Source organism: Gallus gallus, chromosome 1 (assembly GCF_016699485.2).
Source record: "Gallus gallus isolate bGalGal1 chromosome 1, bGalGal1.mat.broiler.GRCg7b, whole genome shotgun sequence".
Classification (NCBI taxonomy): Eukaryota; Metazoa; Chordata; class Aves; order Galliformes; family Phasianidae; genus Gallus; species Gallus gallus.
In genome coordinates, this window is record NC_052532.1 from 72,280,718 (window position 1) to 72,306,862 (window position 26,145).

The 26,145-nt window shown below is 39.8% G+C and overlaps 1 long non-coding RNA gene across 3 annotated transcripts; it reads left to right on the forward strand.

The window, feature by feature from the left end:
- Positions 1–8,855: 8,855 nt before the first annotated feature.
- On the forward strand, positions 8,856–26,112 carry LOC107053979. Of its 3 annotated transcripts, none has more exons than XR_001467812.4 (3): positions 8,856–8,978; positions 9,737–9,809; positions 23,949–26,112. It is a non-coding gene; the product is annotated as an uncharacterized LOC107053979 (long non-coding RNA). The 3 variants fall into 3 exon arrangements; XR_005839747.2 differs by having other exon boundaries at positions 8,856–8,965; XR_005839742.2 differs by lacking the exon at positions 8,856–8,978 and adding an exon at positions 9,043–9,085.
- Positions 26,113–26,145: the final 33 nt, after the last annotated feature.

Sequence of the window (26,145 nt, forward strand, 5' to 3'; positions counted from 1 at the left end):
CCAGGCACAGCATCACCAGTGATGGCAGCAGCAGCCCCTTTTGGTTTCCAGGATGTCCATTCAGAATTCTAGTTCCTGTAGTCTGGTTTCCAGTCAGTCAATTTAACCTTCCTTCTACAGAGCTCTCTGCAAGCCAGAGCTCTGAATGGACATCCTATGTTCCCAGCAGTGAGCACCTCATTGCTCCCTCCTACTGTGGTATCAACACACTGAAAGCATTTCCCAAACTTCTGCTCTTGTAATGCATCTGGGACAAAGACTCACACACAACAGCAGAAGCACTAGCAGAAGAAAACCAGATAGGCACTAGTATGCTGGACAACATTATTTATTTGTGTGTTCCCTTAAAACCCAGAAATCAGCAGAGCAGAAAGCATTTGCACCACTCCCTGACTGAGCCCTAAGGAGTGGTTTATGTACTAGTTAGTGAGATGACAATCACGGGATGGAACTGCCAGTACTAATGAAGTCACCCGTGGGACAAAATGGCACCAGCTGTCATCCCACAACATCCAGGAACAGAAGCGCAGGAGCACAAGGCAGCAAAAGAAGAGCACCATGTGTGCAACAATAATTAAAGGGCTGACGCAGACACTGATATATCCAACCACTAATACTGGATAAATTCAGTGTAATGCCTTGTAAAAATCTGTTTGCCGCTTCCAGATGCTCACATTCACATCTAGTTACTGAGCCTGGAGGACTCAGATGTATGTAATTAGCATCCCAGCCCTGTTAACGTTCCACTTACTTTCATTCTGGTGAAGCATCATATTGCAAACTGGACAACAATGAAAAGCTTGCCCATTTTAAATTTTTAAAAATATATTAATAATGCAAGCCAGGAGTTTAGTTAGTCTTATCTTGTACTAAGGGAATGGTTGTTGTACTAAGGGACATGTTTTAGTTTGGAGATACTGGTGGTAGGTGGACAGTTGGACTGGATGATCTTGGAGATCTCTTCCAACCTTGGTGATTCTATGATTCTGATTTAACTTTGGTGTAGGTGGTAATCAGCTGATAGAACCGTGCAATATAACTGCCAAAAGTCCCTCCTCTTAATAACTATGTATGAAATAAGAGAGAAAAACAAACTGTAGCTTAGTGAACAGACTGAAATGTATTTTTGCAGCTGCCAAAGTTCTCACTGAAGATATAAACAAAAATCTAAAGGGATTCCATGCATGTGTGTGTTGCATTAATATATCCTGCTTAGAATAGCACTAACGTTGGAGGCTGAATGGTGGAAGAGGAGGGTGAAGGCCTGGCAGTCTTGCCTTTTGGTCAGTTCTGTGTTAATATAACCAAATAAAATCATTTAGGGGGTCAGGTTCTATGTCATAAATTGATGTTCTATTTTGTGTGCATGTGTACGTTGCAGAGCGGGTGGATTCCCCCCTGTAATTCTCAGCAGGATGAGTCTGCAGTGACTATTGAGGAGGTACTGCTCCTGCCAGCACAGGGACACGCTGTGGTTTGTAAGCATCTGCCTTCCCTCCCAGCCTTGTCCTTGTTAGCACAGGTCCAATATAAAATCTTTTAAGGCGTCTCTGTCCCTGCAGTGCCCCAGGAGTAGTCTTGCAGTTGACCTAAGAATGAGTGGGCAGACAGGGGTTCAGGCACAGGATAAATTCTAGTTTTACCACTTGGCTGGTGCCAGTTCGGCTTTAAGGGTTGCAGGTAAAAAGTGTAAAGCTAAAACTCAGTATAGAGAGAGCTCTACTGAAAGAGAGCTAACTGAAAGTCAAACATTTAATGCAGAGCCCAAAGATATGATTAGGAAGTGAGTTTGTGCTGATGAGAGCTGCCAGATTGCTAGCACTGGGATGGGAAGTATCTTGTGAAGCCTATCCTAAGCCACACAGACTGTCCAAAATTACTGAAGCAGTTATTGGGTAACACTGCAGTTACTTTCTATTGGCTGGAAACCGTGTAAGCATTAACTATAGAAACAGTAAGTGTTGGAGCTGTTCATCTTTCAGTAGCTGGACTTGATGCATTAACCTATTGCTTACAGGCCTCTCATCAAGTGGGAATTATTTTCAGGCAGCAACATTTTATCCTAAACAAATATGAAAGATTAGACTTTCTATGATTGGTTCAAACAACTCCACCTATAGAATGAGATTTCTTTTATTGAAGCATTTTCTTTTCTAGGTGCCATATTTCCTTTTTATTCTGCCACAGAAACTCCAAGACTGATCAAAGACTGAAATGGAATTCCAGCTGAAAGTGGTTACGAGAAACTGAAGATAATAAAACAAATATTGTAAGACCCCTAAAATGAGTGGTTCTCATTAAAAATGAACAGTCAGGAAATATCTTTGCAAGTCCTGTTTTAAGTTCATTAAGTAAATCTACTGCACAACCTCTGCAGAGCTAGAGTCGTAATTCTCTAAAAGCACCCTAGTGCTGTTTCTACTTAGAGATTTTTAGAAAATTTTGTAAATAAACAAATGGCTTCATGACATGTATTAAATGCAAACTGAACAAGATTAAGGTCCTGGAGCAAAACAAAGTACACAATAAAATAACTACTGCAGGTTATAAATCACAGTTTATAAGTCACAGACTATAAATCAAAACTGTCCTTCAAAATCACCCACTTTTGCATTTCATTTCGGAGGCTGATAGCCTAATTCATGTTCAAATTATCACCTAGCACTTGTAATAAATTCTTAAGACGAATGAAAAAAGAAATACAATTCTATTCTATTAATTATATTGGAAAGTGCTATGCAGCATGTGAAATATACCTCCTCAGATGAATAGAAATAAAACATGTTCACAGCCTACTTCTCCATCTTTTAACAAAAATGTTCAAAGAAAAAATAAAATATATTTTCCTGGTGAAAGAGATGATTTGGACTTTTTTTTTTTCTTTTCTAACGATGAAATCTGAAACACGTTTGAAAAATTTTCAGGAGCTGCATGTCCAAAATTTTTAAGGAATATTAAGGCTAACAGGCTAAATATCTTCCCCTGAGATGCAGACTGACTAAATAATGTCCAGCCTTTGAAAACCTGGATATATTCCAATTTGGTGCTTGGAGAAAAGAGCCTTAATGAGTCTTTGGTATCTGCTTCTATTGTTCAACATAACATTTTGAGCTGGGTAAAAGATGGATGTAATTTGTAAGGATCGAAATCTATGGCAGCGGGTCTTGCCCTAATATGCACTGCTTCAAAGGCTTCCTGGGAAGCCTTGAAGATCAAGGAAAAGGGGAAGATTAAGGAGACGGGAATGAACTATCTCAGTCTGACCTGCTCTTTGGTCAAGCCATCTGGGGAGGTGGCATGTGGGGACTTCTAAGCCATTATGCTGCCAGATCCAGCAAGCTGATGAACTCCCAAGTTTGGGTGGTATTGCTGCTGCCTCTCTCAAGCTCAGCAGCTTCACCCTCATGGGGAACAAAGGATGTGTGAGGTCATAGTCTACTGCCAATGGGGAAACTCACCCATTCTCTCTTACTGAAAGGAGAAAGCGACATGAAAGGTGCCTCTTTTTTTGCCTTTTTTTTTTGTTTTTGTTTTTTTTGTTTTGTTTTAACCATTTTGACTGGAAGGAAATGTTTGGATCAGAACTGATAGATGACTCTATGCTGTATCCTTGCTGCAGCGGATCCCAGGATTGAAGACTTATCAAGATATACATTTCATTTCTCAGGGTTGTCCTAAGGATGTATCTCAGTGATTTTGGACTGCCTAGCTGGGTATCTTCCTAAAGGGGTCCTCAGCAGCAGAGCCTCACCACTGCTGGTGGCAGAGGAAGAAGCTGTAATGCTACTGAATCACATAGGAAAGTTTTAGTGCAATCGTCTGAAAGATGATGAGTTGGAACACATTTCACAGGCTCAGCAAATACCTAAAATCCCCATCAGGTTTGGTTCAATGATGAGAGGGTCACCTTGAGAGATGACAAGCCCAACATATTTATGAAATTCCCTGGGATTACAAAATATTATTACTCGTGGGTGAAAACAAACATGGAAGTACAAAGGGCAACTTTGCTTAAGCCCCAGTATAGTCTTGCCTCCAAGAGTACACTGTTCAAGATTACCTTAAATGTCTTTAGAGGAGGCTGTTCTTTGTATCTAAATTGCTTCACAATTGGCCCCAAAGTGAAAAGTACTTCAGATGAAACATGGAAACTGATCAGCAAGTTCTACCAAATGTGCAACATACAACCTCCTGAGTTTAGACCAAGCTGAGAAATGTAATGGAAGTTCTTACTGTTTATGAAAACAATTATTGTTACAACTTTAAAGCTACTCAGTCAGCTTTCTGCCTGCTTAATCTGCTTTTTACATTTCAGTAGTGTACTCAAAATATATTGCCAGTGTATCCTGTCATTACAATAAACATTCAGTGTTTGTGTTGGCATCTGAAGGACAATTAGACATTTGCTTGTTTTCTAGCATAAAGTAAGATATACCATTTTTCCTAATAGTCAAAATTGAATGGAACGGACAATTTTGATGAGAGGTGAGAGGGAATGTGGGTTCTGTTTGCTTTAGGCAGGAGACAACAGGAGCAAATTGGCCATTGTAGAGCTGTGCTGCTTTTGATACCCAAACCAAGTCACTGAAAGCTGGTGTGTGCATCTCTGTCCCTTTCTGCAACTGATAGCCCCCTCTGGCATCTGTTGAATGGACAAGAAAATGAGCCTGAAGATTCCCAGTTTGGATTTCCCTCGCATGAAGAGTTTATGCCAATTACATGACTATATTTATGTGCTGTATTATGAGAAGGAGATGTAGCATGGGCTGGTTTCCTGCTGTGGTACAGGTCAGGTAAGCAGAGAAGAAAGGAATCTGGCTGCTGTGGCATAACAGGGCACTGTGCAGCCCAGCACTACCAGCACTGCACCTCAGCTCTTTTTTTTATGTCCAGAAGAACCATTTGACCTTAGGAAGAAGGGTTTAATTATCCTGTTTTTTGACAGCTGGGGAGGCTCTTTGTCAAAATAAAACTGGGAGGGGAAGGAGGACAATCAGCTTCCCTGAGCTACAGGGGAAAGACACTGCCAGACCATGCTGTTTGTATTTCTGTTCTAAGCTCTGCTTTGAAATATAACATTTCGTTACACTTCTACAAACTACTGTGTTGTATAAACCAGCCCTGTGATACAGTCTACACTCTCACAGAAGCAGTCCCTGGACACTGGAAAACAAAGGCAAAAGAAGATTTGCTGTGGGCTCAGCAGCTACTTGCACTGGCAGGAGCAAGTATCTGCACAAAAGCAAAACTAGGAAAACATCCATCTATACTATCCAAGCTCCAGTGTGAGTCAGTCAACAGTTGTGGGTTGCTTTATTTTTTATTTTTTATTATTATTTTTTTTCTCAGCTCATTTGTTTCTGTCCTACTACTGCTTGTTTTGCAAATTGACTACTTGCTGCAGGAATGCTCTTCTAATTTAATGGGCAGATGGAGCTTATTAGACATGTCTTTCCACTGTAATATTTTATCTCAGTATTCAATAATGGCACATCTGTAAACATCTCTATAACTAGCACCTTTAGGCTGTGGTGGAATTGCCTGCTGCAACTTATGTGGCAGGGATACTGATTAAGCACCACGCAGCAGCTTAAGTCCAGATTTTCTTTAGCACATTTTTTCCCTGCTTCCTAATCTCTCCTGACATAATGTTGAAAGTTATTACTTAGCTGCATAAAGAGAACCAGCTGCCAAATATTTACCTGCTTACTAGTGGGACTACGTAGTAAGTAGTTGTTGCTGCAAGCCAAGGTGAATGCCTAGCTTCCAATAATAATAATAATAAAAAATAATTTAAAAAAATCCAGCTTTAGTCACTTGACTCAACTGTCTATCTGGGGTAAATAAATAAAAATCTGTTCTCCTTCAAAGAACAACTGAGATTCCTCCAAATACCATTTTTGACATCCAAATTAAGGCTGAATGAGCCTTAAACCTCTTTTGAGAGCTCTTAGAAAATTGTACTTTCAGCAGCCGCAAGTATCTAAGTGAGCATTTAAATACAGGTCTTGCTGAATAGATATAAGGAGATTGTCAGTGCTCATCTATGAAGTGTATCTTCTTCATGTTGTACAACAAAATTGCTGCCATCGAAACTCCAATCTCCACCCACAATGCTCTTGCCATAAGTTACAAAATTTTCTGCTTCTCCAGTTTTCCAAGTGCTTAGACTCCTCAGAAGCAGTTGGAGTCTGCTGAAGCCTTGTCCTTTTGAAGTCATTATGAGGTTATCACTTATTACAATGGAAGAAAAAAACTGCCTAGAGGGCTTAGGCTATATGTGTCTGGAGTAAAATGTCTATTTTCCCCTTCTGTCCTGAAAATAACAGGAAACTGTGCCAAAGGTTTTCTGAGACTGCTCAGAAAGAGCATCTGGGAAAAAAGTCACCCTTAAAGAAACTTGTTCTTCCCTCCCTCATGACTCATAGGCAGGATTTTGCCAATGTTACTTTGTACTAGATATTTTCTGCTTTGGTTGGTAGACTCCCATGAGGTTTGTGGATTTCTTATTGGGCTCTCAGGACTCTGGCTTTAGGCTTGCTATGTGCTTGAGTGCTTGAGTTTGCTGCTGAAGAGCCATCAGTGAATTCCCACCTGCCCTGGTCTCAGACTTGAAGAAAGATTGAAATACAGTGTTTTATGCTACTCCTGCTTTAAATTAAAAGATAACTTTTGATAAACAGAGATCTGGCCGTTTAAATATCTGAACTAGAGTTATCTGGATGGCTCTTTACTGACACCCTGTATTCAAGCTGGGTAAATCTGGTCAGTTTTGGGGGTGCTTTTCTGAGACTTACTAAAAGAAAAAGCCTAATTCACAAGTCATTTATGCTACATACTAGCTGCGAGATTTATAGATGTGAGGAGGGTTAAAACACTTGTTAATGGATAATTCCAGAAATAAGTTATTCAATTCCCCATAGAAGGACTGAAAGTGTGAGGAATATATTTATTTCTCCTCCCTTCTGCCCCGCAAGTGGACTGATTAACAGAACCATTTCCCTGAACTGCTTGCTCACAAACCATAGCAGTGAATTTCCAAAAATACCGTGCTAAAGATTTTGTAGAAGATAAGCTCACTTGCTTTGAATAGTCAGCATTCATTTAGCACTGTGTCAGCTACTGGAATTACTGTATGCTGGCCTCAGCTTTGCATATGATCTTTTTTTTTTTTTTCCTGATGCTCCATCGTTTCAAGAATAATAATAAGAGGAACACATAACACACTTAATGTTGGTTATGGGGAGATCAGTTAGGCCAATGCTGAGCACTTGTGAAAATCCCAGACAATGGAAGCTAAAATGCTTATTGTGCTGGCTAGATCAGAAAAATGTGGAACTTATAGGAGCCAGAAGCAAAATGGCCAGCTTACGGCAGCGTTATCAGCAGTTGCTTTTCAGTCTCAAATAGAAAGTGCTTTTTAAGGAGGTCTGCTGAGAATACTCCTACAACTAAGTGAACCCATAACAGTGTGCTGATGATGACTAAGTAAATGGATATGGAGGAGGAGAGTTCTGTGGCTCCCAGAGGGGTTGCTATATTTCTTTCCAGGATTTCTTGGACAGAAGTGCCCGTCTGAGCTGTCTGTGATGCCTTCATAATGAGTGTGGTCCCTGTGAGTCCTAGTATGTGTGCTCTGCTCCAATGTTTTGATGTGTGCCATGGGTCTGGCACACTTGGCAGGCCCTGTGCTCCATGACTGCACCTCTGCTCCTGTCGTGGGACTGAGTCAGGACACCTGGTTATCCATACTATCAAATTGCTACCAGGGTGCTGAAGCTTTATGCCAGATGTTGCCCTCTGAGAGCACACATGGGCACAGAAACACCCTAACGATATAGATGGCATATGAATTTTCTGTTTTGAAATATAAAAGGATAGGTGGGAACTGTGCTGAGCTCATTGACATCACTGCAAGAGAACAGGCTCAGTTCTTTAAACGATGACCACTTCACATAGGCTGCAAAGCTGAGCTAGAATGCCCTTTGTTACTCTATGGGAGACCTGACTGAAATGTGAATGTACAGTGGGGAATGGCCTACCCAATTGCACAAAATCTTCAGATTTTCTTGGGAGAAACCCAGAAAACTGAACATTTTTCAAATTTTCAAAATGTTCAATTTTCTGGGCTTCTCCCAAGAAAATTGAAAGATCAAGAAGCATAAAAATATTCCAGGATTTATAACTTCCTTTCAGCTGATTTAATTTTTTAAATGTCCTTTCTGCCAGCATCCTGTGTTGCTGTTGTATACAAAATGCCATATCATTCATGAAGCAACAAAGAACTCACTACTTTACAACAATTTGAGCTTAAACTCTACTTAGAGCTCACAGTCCAAGGATGCTTAAACCTAACTGTAGAAGCTGGTGAGATCTATATCCCTTTTTTTTTTTTTTTTTTTTTTGGCTCTTAAACCAACCAGGCCAGCCTTTTTTGTGACTCCATATTGTCAGTTTATACTTTCTTTTTCCGAATTCCTAATTTTTACCTGCAGTTGGAGCAGCTTGACAGCACAGAGAGCTACTGTCAGGGGCACACGTGCTGCAAATGCCATTGGAGGCAAGTCAGTCATTTCAAAGACATTTTTAAAATATCATCTCCGCTGCTTGTGTGGCCATTTGTTAAAAACAAATGGCATTCGGGGTGTCTGGAAACCAGAAGCAGCCATTAGGTGGATCTAAAATATGTGTCATCTGTTTAGTGTTGTATCTCCTTGTGCACAGTCTTTATTTTGGAAGGCAAATCCCTGGAGATCTGTGAGATCAGAGAGAAACATGAGACCCATCTGTAACCTGCTGATTAGTGAGTCAACAGTAAATTGTTTTGTACGAAAAGGGGTCGAGTAATGAGCTAAGGCCAGTTGAGTGCTTGCGTGGCTGTGAAGCACCAGTGCTGCAAAGATGGGAAAAGACAAAGTGATGTGACTTCTGGGGAAGGCACCTTAAAATAGAAAGAAAAAGAAAGGTGGGATTGTTGGGTGAGTCACTCCAGAGTACTTGGTGTGAATAACAAATCAGTGGGTTCAGATTGGTCATGTGGTTTCCTTACTTTCTGGGCACAAATCTCAATGAGCTGGAGGAACTGGTGGGTGTATGGTATTTGCAACTGCTTTATTTTCTCTGGGCTAAAAATACTCTGCAAACTTTGGTATTATTTTCCATTCCTAACAGCTGAGCCCGGGTTTGGAGGGAATGAATGTTTTATCCCACTGTGAAAATATATAAACAGGTGGAAAAGACAAGGGAGGGTAGAAGGGCAGGGTGGAGACAGTCTGGTTTTAGACAAAAATCCTGTTTCCTTTTTAAAAACAGAGCGAGGTCTGGGTCCTGCAGGTTACTTTAAGCTAAAACTGGAATTCCCATTCTCATTTATTCACTTGTGTGAAAGGACCTAGTGTTGGGAGATGTGAGGAAGAAAATAGCTGAGGAGACTGGCAGAGAAAAGACAAAATTATGGGCACTGCACTGCCGTTTCAGTCAGGCCCAACCATTCTGCCAAATAACTTCATTTTTCACCTGTAACTTCCTTTATGGCAGCTGGAGTCTCTCAGCATTAGTAAAGTCCTTCTGTTCTCAACTTTATGAATGCTATACCAGTTCTGAGTCGTCTTTGTCGAAGCATCTCAGTATAGTACTGATTGGTTGTGGCGTTTCTGTAGCTATCTTTGTGTCTCAGCAACTATCAAATACATATGATTGTGCTAAAGGTGTGGGATTTTTTTTTTTCCCTGTATAGAATTTTTTTTTCTATTGAGAAGCATGATCCTGTCTGCTAAGACTCTCCTCTTGAAATCCTGTCTGGATTTCAGGTAAGTCTGCAAAAGCAAGGGCTAATGCGCTAATCCATTCTGGTACTGTATTTCTTTTTTTAAGAAAAGAAAAACAAGGATCCAGAGATTTGTACTATACACAGTGTAATCAATAAAGTTATTCAGAATTCTACACAAAAGCACTCACGCAGATCATTAGTGCAGAAACCTTAATCCACTGAGGTTTAGAAACGAGGAATTCCTTAAGTACCACCTGAGACTTTTTTTTTTCTCCAAATCTGTAGGGCTTTGTGTGTTGTAAATCCAGCCAAAACACCTTTTTCAAATATTGGGGGAGAAAAAGAAGGAAAGGAAAAAAAAAAAAAAAAAAAAAAAAGAGGAAAGGAAAACCAGGCTGAAATCTGATAAAACACCCCCCCCAAAATAATCCCCCTCAGAGGTCACTGACAATTGCCCAAAATTCTCCCCTGGGTGATGCAAGTTAGTAAATAATCATAAAGAACGGGGAGGAGAAATGGTGCTGGTGAGAAGAATGAAGCCATGCTGATTTCATCTTTCCTACATTTGAGCCTCTAAATGCTATTAAATATGCTTCTTAACATTCATACTTTTTCTGTAGCTTGGAGTGTGCTCTTATGGGTGCTGAGGTTTTCACCAAAAGACTACAGGTGGGAGTGCAGCAGGGGCAGCCCCATGATCTTACCATCAGAGCAACAATACAGATGAGTGAAGTGTTTGTCTTCTAGTCCAGTCTGTATGTCCAGCTTTCAGTATGTCCAAGGAGATTATTGTGATGCATTCAGACTCCACTACAGGGCAATTTCAACACTGGGTATTAGCATTTATTTATAAGATCTAGTAAGCACAAGCAGAACAACTGCTTGGTTCTGTCAGCAGCAGAAGAGGCATTTTGTCTTCATTCTGTTTACAGATACATCACAGTATGCTCAGTATTAGAGTGTGGAGGTTGATGTTGTACAGAGCACTCATGAAGTAAAAAGTCAAGGAAATGCAGTATGAGCAAAGCGTGGTGCAACTATCCAGCCAGGCACAAACCAGAATGGAGAAAAGTGTCAGGAGGGAGAAATGATTTTGCAGCCTGACTAATGGTTTCCAAGTTAAAGAAAAATGATGACATCAAAGTGCCCATTAATTCTAACTAGTTTGCTAATGCTTCAGAACCATTGGTTCACTTTTATCTAAAATTGAAAAGCGTAATTCAAAACCTGTTCATGAGAATGAGATAGCCTGGAAGACCATTACCTAAAAACTAGTTACAATTGTACGTTATCTGTGCTGGCTCCAATTTTTATTAGCTTGCATTTGTGCTCCAGGGCATCAGATAAAAGCCACTGATTTGTTAGGCTTTTGAGAGGAGCTAAAACTGAGCAGTTTTGGATAGGGTTGAGGGCAGGACTCCCCTGTCTCTCTCTGGTATTTTGTAGAGAGATGTAAGCATGTGGAAATTATGCAGTGACTTTACCATATACACATACTGCACCAGGGATGTGCAAACACATGGTGAGACTTTAGGGTTTGTAGATTTGCCCACATGGGCTGTAGCAGTAGCTCTGACTTGGCTACAAGACCTTCAGCAATTCCAGACAACAGCTGAAACTCACTCGCTTCTACTTTGCCAGTCATATAGTCCCTCCCTCTGCAGCTGTGAGTCAGTAACAGGGCACTGTTCTGCAGTCTCAGATTACAGAGGTTTTGAGTGTAGAATTAATTCCTTACATAACTCTCTTGAAATTAATGGATTGATTGATGCTCATGATTTGATGTTATTCTGTTAAAACGTTTTTGAAAAGAGAGACAAATGCTTCGTGGTATATTTGTTTGTATGCTGTGAAGCACAAATGAAACTTGATTGAACAGTTTTATGAAAAAAAAAAAGGATAATATGTTGGTTGAAAGTACTCTTTGTATCATTATTGCCCTTGATATTTAGGGTCCTTACTGGTCTCAGTAGACACTGGATCAGACAATTAATAATTCATTTTCAAATCTTTATGAAAATTACAATGGCAATTTCACTATATATGTGAGTTGCCTAATCTTCTGTGAAAAATTTATACGACAAACCAACAATCTAATTTTAAGTAAATTTTAAGGCTACTTCTGTCACACCTATATGGTGATCATTTATCAATCAGCTAATGTGTTTCCTTGCCAAAATGCCAATATAAGAGAAACTTACTTGTGTGTAATACGTCATTGACAAATGATGACTTTTAATAGACAATACTGTAAGAAAATATACCTACAAAAAGCTGTCCAGTAGAGGAGGATGAAGAAAAAGACTCTTGGAGATGTAAAACCTGTTATTGTTATTTCTAGCACTGGCACATCTCATATGAAAAATTCCTTGTTTCCCTCTTTTTAAGCTGTTTAAGACAAGTCATGTTGCTGGGGTGGAGCCCAGGAAGAGATGTGAATCTCGTCTCTGATACTTGAAGAGAGCTCAGGATGGAGCTCTGTGCAAACTAACAAACAAAAGAGTGGGAGATTGGAGGGGGGGTGGGGGAGAGAGGTTGAGGGAGAAGTAACCACTCTATTCTGGATTCAGATCCAAGGAAAACTTAAGGTCCAGAGTGAATATAGATAATTATTCTTACAGAGCTTTGCAGGTGACATTGGAGATTTTCACTGTCCTGTAAATATGCTAAGCCAAAACCTCAAGTTTTCTGGCCTGTGTGATCAAGAGAGTATTTCTTTCACCTTATTGCTTTCACCTTATCTGCTCCTCAGAAAGTATTAAGCCACAGTTTCTGGAGTGGATGTAGAATTTTCCTCATTACTTTCTGCAGATAGTATTGAATTTCCCACATCAGTCACTGGAAATATTTTTGAAGATACATAGATACCTGCAGAGAAACAGACAGAACCTGGATCCTAAAGATCCTCAAAAAGCTACTTAATGGTGAATCCATTACCATTACTCCCAAACGATGACTGTTATTTTTCTCTGTTAAAAGTCATTTTTAAAAAATATCTAGGTGGAACACAAATAATAGGGATGAAAGCCTGATCTTTGTCAGAGATCCAAACACTGACTGTATTGTAGTTTTAGCGTGGGCATGTGTCTGACATAAAATCAAGGAGGCAAATAAAATGGGAGCAGTCAGTGTGATTGTGCAAAAGTGGGATTTAACCCTTTTACAGCTAAATACTTGCAGCCTGGAGTGAACAGTGACCATGTATTTTGTAAAGGAGTTGTTGTTCTCATTTGTGGTTTAAAAAGAGCATTCAAATCAGCTGAGTTTGAGCCAATACTGAAAACAGAGCTGCCAAATTTATCATTGACCAGAAGATTTGTATGGGGCTGAAGGAGGTTGGTACAGAGAGATTAGAAGCAGTTTATCAGCATGCTTTTAGCTGTATCTTTTTCTAGATGCAAATAATGAGCCTCATATACAGCTTTAAATAAATTGTAAAATATAAATTGTTTGCTTGAAAAGACTGATAAAATTTATAGGAAATATTATTTGTGCCAGAAAAATTCATTCCCAGAGGAATTCATTTCAATCAGCATCAGAAATTGACTCAGTTATCTTCTGCAGTCTTGTTATGAAACAGAGAATATTACTGGTTTCATAACAAAGTAAGAGAACCTAATGACATTTTTAGGAGATAAAATGTACTGATTCATTTTGGAGTCAGAAGAGCATATGACCCAAAAACTTAAGTAGAGCAGAGTGACTGGGGCTTATCTTACCCACAGAGAGACTGTCAAGCAGGGAAAGAAACATCATGTAATTCAGAAATACTGTTCATTTGTATGAGTGTCATCTCTGGTCCTAAATTTGGGTGAGTGATAACTCTGAAAAAGAAGGAAGCATCTGTGGTTTGTCAGCAATATCCAGGTTTCTTCACCATTTTCTTGTCAGCTTGGATATTTGGTGACACATCTTTCAGACTAAACCGCCTTGTAGAAAGCATTACAGAATTCTTCCTAACAGTGGGGAAAATGCTGGCTCATTTTTAAACTGATGTTTCCATCTTTTTCAAAACAATAAAAATTGAGATATTTTCCGTATGTCCTCTTCCCTTATGATGTTTTTAAAGTCTAAATTATAGAATTTGAGGACATTTTTGGGGGGCAAGTAGAAGTTATTTTTCATATTTGAGAATTTACAAACACTTATTAGAAAAAAAAAAGGTTTAAAAAATCGTGTCTTATCTCAGTGTAGGCAAAGTGAAAAAGGCAAATTAGAAATGAAAGAAAACTTTGTATAGTGGGCTAGACATTGCAGATGATCTTTATAGTGCAACTCTTTATGTTGCTGCTACTCTTACATGGAAGAATAAGAAAACAGGCCTTTTGATCTACATAATGGACTATTTTGCCAAACTTGAAAATTGCTAACTGTGTCCAGCCTCCTCCTTTCATGGGAAAACATCTTCCCTATTCTATAGCTGTAGTTGCACTGTTAAGTTTTCTTCTCCCTCTCCATGTGGGATGTCCCCACCTGCTAAGATCTGAATTGCCAACAAAAGTCCTAAGGACGCCAAACCAGAAGCATAGCTTTATGTGCAATCCGACATTTTAAAGAAGTGAAATGGCTGGACTAGTCATTAAGATGGAGGACTCAAGTAGGTCTGTGCCAAGAAATCTTATGTGATCGTCCCTTTGGCCACTGGGAACTGAGACACACAGCAGGACAGACCTTGATGCTCAGGTTGTCCTGGTAGGTGTAGATGAATATGTGTCTGCTGTAGCAGATCCATAACCTGAGTTTTAGTTCTTTTTATGTCACTGTAGCTCCCTGTCCCCTCAGGCACCTGGGTCACATGTAGTAACTTGTGAACTGTCTACTGCTTCTTTCCTAAGCTGTTTTGTCTCTTTAGTTCATAGAAGTTTTAAATCCAGAAGTTATAGATTCAGCTACTCACAAGAAATACAGGAGAATGGTATACCTAAAAGGGCACTCTTAATAAAATGCTAGTTAGAAATACAATTTTCTCTGAGTCATCTAGTAAATAAGAAACTGTATTTCTACAAAGGCATCTCAGTTTATCTCCTCAGTGCCATCAGAACTTTACTTCAGGGAAAATGACATGTAGATGTATGGCATGGTAAGGTAAAGACAATGGATGAATCAGCTCTAATGTATCAAGCCTCAGCTGCCCAGGCACAGCAGTGTCTCTAAGATCACTCTAAGTGATCACTGGTGCTCAGAGAGAGAGAGGACAACTAGTGCTAGCTGTGTGGGCATTTGGTGCAGCATCTCTGAGAAATGAAAAAATAAGACTCCATTTCTTAGTTATGGTAAAAGTGTTTACAAATCCATGCCTGAGAGGGGAAAAAAAATTGACACAAATGGGGCCTGACGTATTCCAAGTGTATGAGCTGTTCTGAAAGTGCGATGTGTCATGGGCTCATTATTCATCAATGCTTCATCACACTGAGTTTATGGTGGCACTAAAACTGGAGAAAAAAAGATGTCATTTACATGAAACACTGGAGACACTCCCTCTACCCTTTGATTCCTTCAGTAAGCTGGAAGGAGGTTTGTGTGCGCATGAGAAAGTGTGCTATACAATGCTGGCCTTTATTCTCCTCTTGAATTACTCATACTGTGCAGTATGTTGGGAAAAAAAAAGTTTGGGCCTTATTTTTCTCTTAAAAAATAACAGTAAAACACTGACACAAGGCTACAATGCAAGCTAATGCACTAGTCGTTTCTGAGTTTATTTTACTATGTTTTTTGAATGTTAGTATCTTTTTTTCTGTAAATGGCACAGTGTGTGCTTCATGCTCAAGTTGCTACTTTCCTATGTACGCAGGACAAGCCAAATTCCTTCCCCAACCCCCAAAGTCTTGACCTTGACAAAGGAATTACTGTTGTCCCTCTGCACGAGGTTCTGTGGACTGTTAAGCAATTGAGGTGGAAAGCACAGGCCAAAGGGAGCTGGCACTGTGGAGAGAGCAGGAAATTTGGGCCCACATCAGCGTAAGGTATTGAGGCAAGGTGGAGAGCTTTGCATTAAAAAAATCCCATTGTCATGCAATTGTCTAGCAGGGGACTTGCAAACTCAATAGCTTCCTTCTCGAGTGTTCTTTTTCTAAACCTCCTAGGTTTTCACTCAGGACAAAAAAAAAAAAAAAAAAAAAAAAAAAGGGCATATTTTAAAATTCCAACCACAGCACAAAGCAAGGAGGAATATAGGAAGCTTTTACACCACTACCTTGCCACCTCCCTAGCCACCATGGAACCAAACCCTGGACAAATTTGGTTGGAGGGTTTGAAGGCAGGATTGAGGACAGGAAAGACAAAACCTGCATGAATGTGGGCATTTACACCTCCTGCTGATAGCCACTCTAAAGAATTCAGATAGGTGTGTTTTGACTGAGTAGTAGGGCATCAGGTAAGGCTTTAAGACCATTTGATTGCTCACTGTGGAGGCAGTTTAGTTTTCTTTTTTGATTGTTTGTTTAGTTTTTTAATGAAGAGAGGAGAATCAACTTTTACTACTCACTGCCATATCTGCCAAAATTTTCAAGCCCATGCTCTGGTCCTACTGGTCCTAAATAACACAACAGACTGGACTGGCACCAGAAGAGTTTGTTCAGTCCCATATGTAATTATTACCTTGTAAACAGGTTGCAACATAAAGTTATAATTTAAATATGATAAATGGGCCTAACCCAAGAGTTTTATTGTCCCCAGACACAGTTATTACCATCTTAACAGGAAACACCTGCAAGTTATTGTTATAATTACAGAGGGCTGAAAAATGTGGAAATCATTTTGTGGAAAAAAGGTAGAATTACTGGACTTATTTTCATTCTGAAATGCTTGAATATATATACTTGGGCAGAATTTAATGCATCCTCTGTATTGAGATCATGTTTTAATGTTCTCATTTGCAAAAAAATGTTAACTTCTTCCAATGAAAACTAGCTTTTAGCTAAGGTACTAAAAATATTTTTACATTTAAAGTAAATATAAAGTATAATTGAAGAAGTGATTAAAGGGTTTGTTTAATGAAAATTACAACAGCACAGATAATTTCTTGGTCAACAATTTTCATTTCCTAAGAGAAGACTTCTTACTACTCTTGAGTTCGTTCTGCCCGAGTCTTTCCAGCCCATGTGCTCTGGTGGTGTCAGCTAAGCTGCCAGGGGGCCCACTGTCTCCTGCTCATCACTACTGCCTCTCTGGTTTGTATATGGGAAATACTTCTAAGAGATAACAAGAAAAAGAGATTTCACACAATTTTTTTCTTTCTTCTTCTTTTTCTTTTTCTTTTCTTTTTCCCTATTCTTCCTTCATTCCTCCTTCCCTTCCCCTCCCCTCCCCTTCCCTCCCCTTCCCTCCCCTTCCCTTCCCTTCCCCTCCCCTTCCCTCCCCTTCCCTTCCCTTCCCCTCCCCTCCCCTCCCCTCCCCTTCCCTCCCCTTCCCTTCCCCTCCCCTCCCCTTCCCTCCCCTTCCCTTCCCTCCCCTTCCCTTCCCTTCCCTTCCCTTCCCCTCCCCTCCCCTCCCCTCCCCTTCCCTTCCCCTCCCCTCCCCTCCCCTTCCCTCCCTTTCCCTTCCCTCTCCTCTCCTCTCCTCTCCTCTCCTCTCCTCTCCTCTCCTCTCCTCTCCTCTCCTCTCCTCTCCTTTTTTCTTTTTTTTCCCCCTAGAAACAGGAATAAAAAACTCATGATAAGACTAGGGAGCTAGGACTCAACTGTGCAGAAAGAGTTAGCAACAGTGGGAGACATGAACTTTACTGTAGAAGATTTCAGGATAGCCACAGTGCATTGATGGAAGGTCAAGAAGCATGCATCAGTTGTGCAGTCATTATGTGAGGGAGCTTTCCTGATAACTCAGGGTTGATGTTTTTAAGAAAGCGTTTCAATTCAGAAATGTCTAGGTTTTTACTTTATGGTTTTTAAACTGTATTTGTTTTGTTTAATGTACTACTACTGATGTCACAAGAGCTGAAAAAAATGGCTTTATTTTAAAATCATGAATGGTACAGAGATTAATTATTCTTTTACAGATTAAGTTGTCTACTCTGTATGCTGTGTGGTAGGAAAGCACAATATGCATCATCTTAATGTTCTTTAAAAATGTTCTTGCTACAGTAATGTGCCATTGTCAGAAGTCTGTCAGATTTATGACCACAAATATGCATGCATTTCAAATGACTGACACCTTTAGTCTAAACATTATGGGGATGAAATGAAACATTTTTAATGGAAACAGTTCTCCAATTTTTGAATAAAGTTACTTTAGATTAAGGGCACATCACTAGAGTAATGAGCACTTAAAATGCATAATAATGTTTTAATGAATGAGCTATCAATCACAATAGATTATTGTGGAGGCAGACAGTTTATTCATGGCCTTTTAGGGATACCCTTTTTAATACTATAAAATTTTTCAATTTGATAATATCGTTTTAAGTAGAAAATGGGACATAGCTTATGAGCAGTCTCATGAGAATTGTTCTAGTGTTACTGAATATGCGTGTAAGGCCTAGTTCTGAAAGTTTATGAGGTTTTCAAGACCTCCATAGGCTTGGGCTAAATGTGGAACTAGGACTACCAAGTCACCATAAGGCTAAACAAATATTAACAGACACTGTCTAGTCAGTCCTCCTAGGCCAGATTAGGAAGACTATATTCTATAAAAACATTTTTAATATAAAATGTATTACTCTAATTTAAAGCAACATGTTATTTGAATGAAAACATTCTTCCTTTTTGCAATAATAAAAGAAAGAAGACTCGAAAGCCAAGTTGATGCAACTGTGGTAACAAAAATGAAATTGAGTTATTAACATGTTTTACTTTTTGCCACTTTTAACTTGTCACTTCCCTTTAAATTCTGATTTGCCTTCTAAATGTGCAAAGGTAAAATGTCTTATTACTCCCTCTTGTTATAATTGTTGGATTTTTGGTTTTGCTACAACTAAATGGTGAATGACTAGAACACATGCTGATTCTCTTTTCTCTGGTACCATCAGACTTTCCCATTGTGCATGCATAAGTAGGAGAGGACATGACTGAGTAATCAAAATGAGTCACTTTCTATCTTTAGTGAAATAACCCTCTGTTCAGCATTCCCCTTTGCCAAATAGCAGGCAGCAATTGCAAGTGGGTAATTGCACTGCTAACACATGCCAGGGCTCAGATAAGAACCAGTCTGGGTACATGCAGTGTATTAACAAATTCTCCAAGCACTGACTCTGCAGAATAAGATTCAGCATTTTCATGCAAGATAATATGCTCTAATTAACCAGTGCACAGTATTTCACACTAAGTGCAGGGCTTGAATAGTACTTTGGGAATGGGATAATGGAGGCTTATTAGGTTAATAAAGAATCATGTGTTCCAAGGCTGACTTAAAAACATGATTAGATTTCCTTTAAAATAGGCAAAAGTATTTCAAATTTAATCAGTCCCCTGGAGGTTATTGAAATTATGAAATAGGTTTAACAATCAATAATTCACATCTTTTATGCTGTTTAGAAGATGAAAATGCTCTAAAGAAACACTGGGAGTTTTGGTGGGTAAAAGCCATCTTAAAATTACCTCGGAGTCTGGATACTTTTTGTCCAGCATTTGGACAGAAAACATTTTATTGCAAAAGTTTGAACAATTTTCTGATGCTGCATAAAATTTTTATAGCAGAATAGAAGCTGTATGTTATGTCATCTGGCTTCATTATGCTTACTTACTGATATTCCCTGGGCAGATTCCCTCCCATCTAGGTCTTTGACCTCAGTTTAGAAGCCATCCAAAATTATATTTTTGAGAAACTGCTCAAGCCTCAGAGATTCAAAGTTTGTTCTGGGATGAAGTTTACTTGCACCCACTAGTTATGTCTAGACTTTCAGTGAGGAGAAATTCTTCACAAAGCAGTGGGCTTCAGCTACTTGGATGAGTTAATAGCATCTTATGAAATTCTGGCATACCATGCTGCTCCTATCTTATCATACTTTTTGTTCAAGATAGTACATAACTGTTTAAGAGAGTTCCATGGTCCAGTTTTGGATCATCTGGCTACCAACTTTGGCTATCATAATGGTCCATTATCTGTGAACCACTGCTACATTGGTATCGCAATAGACCCATCCTTCTTCCCATGTGATATCTACCTGATATCTACTCTTCAGGTGCATGCTGGAACACAAATGTCCAGGTATAGGGAGCTCATCTTTAGCTTTAGCTCTGCTAAATTTGTAGGGCTTCCTATGTGGACAGAAACTCCTTGAGGACTCAGTTCCTTAAAATATTGAGAAGGTACTTTCTTTAAGTAACTTTTTTCATAGTTACAATGACCTTGAAACTGTCGCTGAACTGAAAATGTGTAGTATCTCAGTATTTGTGTGAGTTAGCCATCTAAATTCCTCCTTGAATCTTTTACTGTGACTTCCTCACCTTTCATTCTCTCCCCTTTTCTCCCCTCCCCTCCCTCCTGTATCATCTCCTTCCTTTTCTTTTCCTTCTTTCCTGACCTCTTCCCTTCCCTTCCCTTCCCTTCCCTTCCCTTCCCTTCCCTTCCCTTCCCTTCCCTTCCCTTCCCTTCCCTTCCCTTCCCTTCCCTTCCCTTCCCTTCCCTTCCCTTCCCTTCCCTTCCCTTCCCTTCCCTTCCCTTCCCTTCCCTTCCCTTCCCTTCCCTCCCCTCCCCTCCCCTCCCCTCCCCTCCCCTCCCCTCCCCTCCCCTCCCCTCTCCTCTCCTCTCCTCTCCTCTCCTCTCCTCTCCTCTCCTCTCCTCTCCTCTCCTCTCCTCTCCTCTCCTCTCCTCTCCTCTCCTCTCCTCTCCTCTCCTCTCCTCTCCTCTCCTCTCCTCTCCTCTCCTCTCCTCTCTTTCTGTTGTTTGTTTTTTTCTTTTCTTTTTTTCTGTTTTATTGTCTTTTCATTTTTCTTTTTTTTCTTTTCATATTTTTTTTAAGCAGCTGCTCTCCTTACATATACACCTTAACTTTTATTTGTTATGCCAGCAATCTGTGCCATTAAATAATTCCCTACTTTTCATCAATTCAAATGTTTCTTATCTGAATACACTGCAAGTGATGAGCCAACACCACAGGACCTGATCATTACGGAAAAATATCATGTGAAATCTAAGGGAGTTACAGCCTAGAGGATGGGACTGCCATGAATATTGGAGAAGCGTTATCAAAATGTTTTATGACATCAGGCCTATGTAATCAGAAAAAAATCAAATGTGTTTTAGTCCTTTTAGTGGAAATAATATTTAAAAAGAGAAATGTTGAAAAGTGGGAACTTTTCTAACTTATCTAAGGAAATAATCTGCAAGTAAAATTGGGGCTAGATTGGTCTGGATTGGTTACTAGCTTGATATATGTTTACAAGGGATTATTTCTAGAACTAGAACTGGCAGAATTTAATTTTCATTTGCAAGCCCTCTCCAGTCAATATGAAATTCCTCACACTTACTGAGATGGGCAGCTTTTTTCCACTTTTCTCCACTTCTTGTCACCTGTCTTCCTCCACTCTGGCTGAAATTAAGCTCTATTTTTCCCATAACAAATACTTGGAAGACTTTTATCTCAGTATCAGTGAATGAAATGGTTTAGAACAAAGCAGACTGACAAGGCAGAAGCTGTTCTCCTGCTAAAAACCGCAAGTTATTCAGTGAATATCACAGTATTTCATTGCTAGCTTCTCTATAAAATGTTTGAGAAATTAAGTCCACATGATAGATAGAGGCTTGGAATAGATGGATTCCCACATGCTTTGCACTGAGCCCTAATTTCACTGTACATTTAAAATGGAACTATTTATATAGTCAGATAAGTTCCAAAACACCCAGCTAAGAAATTAAGAAATAAAGTGCAGGACAGACGGATATAGCACATATGGGTCTGAACAAAATTGTCCTTAGAACAGGTGTGTAGGGAAAAATATTACTGACATTATAAAAATTATGAATGAAAAAAATAAAAAAATAAAAACTATAGATTTATAATTTTATAAAAATTATAAATTATATATATAAATTATAAAAACAGTTTTTGGAATTACATTAATAATTTGCAAACCAATAACAGTTTTGTTTAATCATGCACTGCCATCCTTGCTCTATATTGTCTGTATATAATAATTAAGATAACAAGACCCATAGTAATCTTTTGTTTAACTCAAATTACATTAGAATACAAGGAGATAAGCAAGCAAATATTTTTTTTTCCTAGTTCTGGAAGTCCATTTCTTGCCTCAAATTGTATGTGCACTTGGAAATGCTAATATGTGTGTTTAGAAGGTCATCTGTCAGTCACTTTGTTCATCTAACAAACATTTGTATAACGTTCGTTGGGGTTGGTAGCTCCACCTGGCCTTTGCTGTTTTTCAAGGCATCGTAACAACTGTCACCAGAAAACAGAGAAATACCACTTTGAAAAGGCACTGACCCTGCTCTCCTTTTCATGCAACAAATGAGTTTCATGTATCCAAGTCATGTATTGATAGTAAAGGCAGTGAAAACTGATTATTTTGTTTCATTAATATGCTCAGTTATGTCATGAACAAATTCTTCTTTTTGGGTGTCTATGGGTAAATCTGTAAGTCCCTGTGTTGGACGCTCAGGAGGTATTAAGGCCTCCATGATCAAGCCAGGAGTAAGGCTAGACCTGCCTGAACAGACCTGGAGGGGCAGGTGTGGCAGGAGAGTCACAGACTCTGTTTCTGGTGCAGAATGAAGACCTTCATTGCAGGTGCTTACAACCTTTTATACCTGTGCAACAACCCCTTGGTCACATGTACCCACCAGGTGCCTCTTGCGTGTTTACACCTGGTGTAATAATGTCTTTCTTTGTCTGGCAGGCAGGTGGGACTTGGGTCTGACCTACAGAAATACATGCCAGCCCTGAGACACAGCTACCCACACTCTACTGTTAATTACGTTGCAGGCACCCAAAAAGCCCTGGAAGTCTGTTCTGGCCCCAGAAGGTCAATCTGAACAAGAGTAGATGGGGAGAATAGGGAGGGCAAAAGCTTCTTGGACATCAGACCTTGTGGTGAGGCATTTGGTGCAGGGACCTGTTGCTCGAACACATGCCCAGCCTGCTGTGGGGAGGACTGGTGTCAGCACCACTGGGGGCAGTGTCACCTCCCTGTCCTGTGTGCCCCATGGCTCTTGCAGCTCCTGCCTTGCACCCATGATCCCTCCTGCTAAACACAGCTTGTCCTGACCCTAGGGACTGGGTCGTGGGAGAGATCCTTGCAAAAATATTGGCACATATCCACCATCCTTCCTGGAGGACAACAGGCATGGACAGCAACTGTTGCAGCTTTAGCTCAGAGAGTCCCATTTTAGTAGGTGGATGGAGAAATGCACTCAAACCTCATCAAGACTTTTTTTTTTTACCCTCTTCCCACCTGTAGTTCTTCATTCTGACTCTTTTCAGCTGTAGCAAAGTCAAACATCCCTAAGATCCAAGATGGCTGCATTCAGCAAAGGCACATACAGCAGCTTCTTAAAGGTGCAACAAGCCTTTTGTCCTCTGCCTGTTATGTGGTCATGCTTGAGGCCCCACATGTTTTTTGAAACATTTCGTCTGTGCACATCTGGAGTTGGGCCATACCCTATGGGAAAGGAATAGGTTTACAAGAAGTTTAATAACAAATATTTACTAGAACTCATCTGTACTAACACAGCATGAAAACTATTTAAAAACAACAACAACAATAAAGAAACCAGCCAAGAAGTTGGTGTTTAATCCCATTGGCTGGGCCAGTCTGTTTTTGCCCTAGAAATAATAAGCAGATTTGCAATGAATTGTACTTATTATTTTCAGGGCCCCAGATCAGTCTCTCACTCAAATTGCTTGGCTTCATAGCAAAAGGTGAAGCATTATTTTTCTAGCATATAATATCAGTCTTCACAAAGTAACCAAGTGTTGAGGCTTCCCTTCCACTGAAGTGAGTTTAAAGGCTCTTACTTATATAGGGCTTGGATCAGGTCCAACTGCTCAGACCCAAATATTACATGTTGCTGCTGCAAATGGGGCAAGCTTTAGATTTGTATTGGGATAGTTATGTTTTAAAGTTTGTGGGGGGATCTGGCATAAATTTTAGTTTCTTTTTCAGAACTGCTTTTAAGCATTACAATAACATTTACTAGGATCTAAGCTGACACTGGTTAATGGAGGAGTCAATGCTGCTGGTGACTCTTCCTAGGAATATATTCTACATTAATAATTTTCCATGTTTAGGTTATGCCAAGCCCAGGAAGGATGAAGGAAAAATTGCTCCCTAGTTAAAGCCATTTCTACTGAAAATTCTCTGCATGGAGAAAGGGCTTGAGAAAGTGGACTCATCCCAAGAAGGATTTGAAGAGGCCAAGTATTCAAAGCAGCAGCATGCAAACTCCAGGAGGGCCTTCAGAGGTGTAAGTGGTAGGTGGTTGGAAGTGAAAAATAGATGTGACTTTAGGAAAGGATCATGATAGAACTGGAAGAATTCCATTGAAGAACTCAGACGGAGACAGTGTAAATCACGTGAACCTGAAGCGAACCAAAAATCATGAGAAGATGCTTGTTTAATACACAAGGAACTCTAAAAACAATGAGGAAAAAGCAACAGTCTTACTAACATATGTGTCTTAATTTACTCATATCTGTGCAGACTTCATTCTGCTTTTAATAATAATGCATCACAGGCCTTTTATAGTCTGTTTCAAACTCCTGTCTAACATGATGAAAATCTTAAATATGATCCTTTTAAGGATGGAAGATGTATCACATAGAATGGAGGAGGACTGCGGTACAAAAATGAATGGCCACCTAGCACATCTGCAGCAGCAGTCATCAGCAGATGTTTAGGGGAGAATAGAAAACTGAGGATGTGTGACATGATTAATTTCCTTGTTTAGCCTCTTGTTTTGAGTATTCAGCTTTTCAGTGACTTCCTGAACTGGAAGTTCAATATGGTCGGTCATGTCCTACTGATACAGCTTTCTGGCATGAGTTTGTTCAGTGTCTTTTGAACCTGTTTGAGTACTATTCTCATCACTGACCCATGGCAGTTATTATACGATGCCTAATAAAACACAGAGCTTTTTTCCCCCCAAAATGCTAATGACTTTTTTGCACCCTGTTGTTTGTTTAACAGTTAGTGACTAATGTTTATCTGGTCTCTCTGCTTCCATTTAGTAATTTAGAACTTCTCCCATGTCTCACCTCAATTATGTATTTTCCGTGTGAAGGGCTCCTGGTCCATGCTGCTCGTGAGGTGGAACAGCACACACTTTTGATCATCATTGCTGCTCTCTGAGCATACTCTGTTTCTTCTATATGCTCAGATTGGTGGGGGTCAGACTCACATGCTGTAGTCAAGCTTTCAGTAATACTTTTTAAGCCCTTGGTGTACCTGGGGATGCTAGTAGTGGTCTGATGGTTAAGATGGCAGAACCTGGAGGAGGTATTACAACTGCTTAGATAGTATGTCTAGAAATCTGGAGGCGGCACTCAACAGTTTCTCAGGTTGGAAACAAAATCAAGGGAAGGGAAGAATTTCTCAGAGACTCTAGACCTCCATGATCTGAATCACAGAATCACAGAATGGACCCTTTGGTTCATCTGGTCCAATCCCTGCTCCAGCAGGACCACCCAGACCAGGCTGCCCAAGCCCACATCCAAGTGGCTTTTGAAGATTTTCACAGCCTCTCTGGGCCACCTGTGTCAGTGCTCAGTCATCTACACCGTAAATTTTGACAAAGTCCAAATAACATAAAAGGGAGCCATGCAAGGATTTGTCTCTCTGGGGGTCCTACGTGGAGCAGAATGAAGATGAAAGTTGTGTCTTTTTCAGATCTGTACATGTGGTTCTGGAATACACACAGTGTTTGATGTGGATGGGGTTGAAGGTCTCAGCTCCTGTTCCTCATTTCTCTAAATCTGTGCCTAAGGGTAGCTGCTAAAGAAAGAGTCAGATCACAATCTAAATCTCTTGTGTCTTTTCATTATTTTTTTTCCATTCCATCTAGAGATGTGAAGTGTATTAATTTTGATTGAAACCCCAATAAGACATAGAAAAAGAAAAAAGCATCTTGATATCTTCCTGGCACTATATGCCAGCACTAAACAGCTTGCTACATGGTGTCATGATATGGAATACTGATAAATCCAGGAGACTTCCTTTATCTCTAATCCCAAGTTATGTTCCCAGGAATGAACAGATAAAATTAACATCTTTTGAACTCAGAGATATTGATGGTTTCTTCAAGAAAGTAAGTGTCCATGTGAGATGAAGATGGAAATCACCTAATGAAAACAGTAATACACATAATTGATATTTCCAAATTCAACCTTCTGGTGACTGTGAAAAGGATTGTAAGAGATAAACTATAAATAAAATATGAAGATAAAACTTTTCAAATTGGATGTTTTAGAAGAATGCTTATGGTTTTAC